The sequence below is a fragment of the Ascidia mentula genome, chromosome 4 (assembly GCF_947561715.1).
Source record: "Ascidia mentula chromosome 4, kaAscMent1.1, whole genome shotgun sequence".
In the NCBI taxonomy this organism is placed as follows: domain Eukaryota; kingdom Metazoa; phylum Chordata; class Ascidiacea; order Phlebobranchia; family Ascidiidae; genus Ascidia; species Ascidia mentula.
Genome location: NC_138569.1, coordinates 7,854,877 through 7,856,852, shown reverse-complemented (window position 1 = coordinate 7,856,852; position 1,976 = coordinate 7,854,877). Strand labels below are relative to the sequence as shown.

The 1,976-nt window shown below is 36.1% G+C and overlaps 1 long non-coding RNA gene across 1 annotated transcript; it reads left to right on the top strand.

Annotated features, from left to right (window-relative positions):
* Positions 1 to 627, top strand: LOC145897984 (uncharacterized). The gene is made up of 3 exons (XR_014402419.1): positions 1 to 113; positions 188 to 213; positions 497 to 627. It is a non-coding gene; the product is annotated as an uncharacterized LOC145897984 (long non-coding RNA).
* The last annotated feature ends 1,349 nt before the right edge of the window (positions 628 to 1,976 follow it).

Here is a 1,976-nt window from a genome sequence, read left to right as displayed (position 1 = left end):
ATGAGTAAGTGTGCCATATATGTTGTGGTATTTGCTCTCATGCTCGTGGTGAACGTTGAAGCTTCGTGGTTCAGCAAATTAAAAGGTTTTGCTGGGAAGAGCGCTAAAAAAGCGTAAGTTACAGGTTTACTGTGCGGTAATTCAGTTTTCTGTTCCTCGTTCTAACATTGATTCAAATTTGCTGTAGATTAAAGACAGCTCTATCTGCAGCAGGTAAGCAATAAGATATATATCAATTCGCAAGTTGATAGACCTGCTTTAAAAAGTAATGTTTTCTTAGAAAAACCATTGTTTCTTGTTAAAGTTGGTGGCGGGTATTTCCATCCAATACGTGAGCTTTATCTCTTAAACTGTTTCTTTTCGTCTGTTTAAAAATAGTTTGAAAACAAAACGGTTTTTGTTGCCACTTATGTTCGCAAAATACGACACATTCCTTTAACACGAGAAATTTTATTGTTTAACTCGATTTAACACAACCACGTAAAACTTGCAACAGGCGAAGAAGAACGAGAAGCCATCGGCTTCCTGGACGACCTTGAAGAAATGAAGAAGTTTGACATTGACGACAACAAGCTGAGAGACAAAATGACCAATATTGATGATCTGTTGAACAATTCTGATTTCTGAGCATGAATATTTTTAATAAACAAAAAATGTTACAGATGATTTGAGACATTTCATCAGCACAGACTGTTATTCGTGCAAGGAGGGACAATTTGCCGCAGCTGTAATTTTTGGGCGCTGCCTTTTGTTGCAAATTGATACGTTGGAATAATTTGCTGTAGTTTTTCGCAGACACGATGTTACATTGATCAAAGAATTTTACTGTTATGTGGCGGCAGAGAGTTGACACCATGCACAAGTGACCTTCTGAAGTAAAAATCACAAAGCGTGCTTCATTAAAAAAAATAAAAATTTATAGAAACAAAAAAATTCAGGTGAATGTTATTTGGAAAAGAAATGAAAAGGAAACTTTCTAACTAATACATAAAAAAAGCAGAGGAGTTTTGACAACAAGCAACGGAATAACATTTGTTCAACAATTTGTTTCGCCATCCTTAGACACAAACTGAGAAGTGAATTACCCCATGCATGAGGCAACTTACCGCCCAGCTGTTTTAATGATTTTAAAGGAAATTGTTGAACAAATGTTCTTCCTCTGCTTCCGGTCAGTATGTGAATGCAAACTTGGTGATGCGCAGTAGTTCCAAACCTTGTTCCAATCATCGAACAATTATTCCGGACAAATTTAAAACTCTGATAACGAATATTTTGTTAATTTGTAAGAAATTGCAAACCAGCTTGTTTTGTGCCCACAAATATAGTATATGGCATCACAAAAGTTGTTGTGTTGCTGTTAGCGTTTGTCAAGGCGCATTATATAATCCACGATCGTTCTTGTGACAAAAGTCGAAATTGACGGGAGTTTGTAGGCTACTAATACGCTTACTAACAAGGGTGTTTTAATACTTTCATTTTGATTAATTTTTTGTTGTCACATATTACAAGCTGCCAAAATATTGCTTAGAAAAGTTTCATCACAAAATCTTCCCACATTGGATTGTTGTGTGCCTTACTGACTGAAAATTGTTAACTGTACAAAAGTGTATTGCTGCGTGTTTACCATACTGCTGAAAAGGGTTTCCTGTTTCACAAAATGCATAAAACTAAATACCATGATGCAGTATGGTGGTAATATGAAACAGGGACGTTATTTGAGTAACTACCATCTAACTCAACAGCTTCACGTGACTCACAAAAGCTGTTCTTTGCGGAAAAGTGCGACAGCTGGTCGTGGATTGGAAGGCTTTATTAGCCGAAATATGAAATGCATCAAGCAGTTTGTCGTCGATGGAAATATTAAGAACCTGTTTCGCCGTGCTGTTGATTTTACGTTTACTCAGATATATACGTCAGAACACTTAAACTAAATATATATATCCCGCGTTTCATACGATAAATATGAGTACTAACAT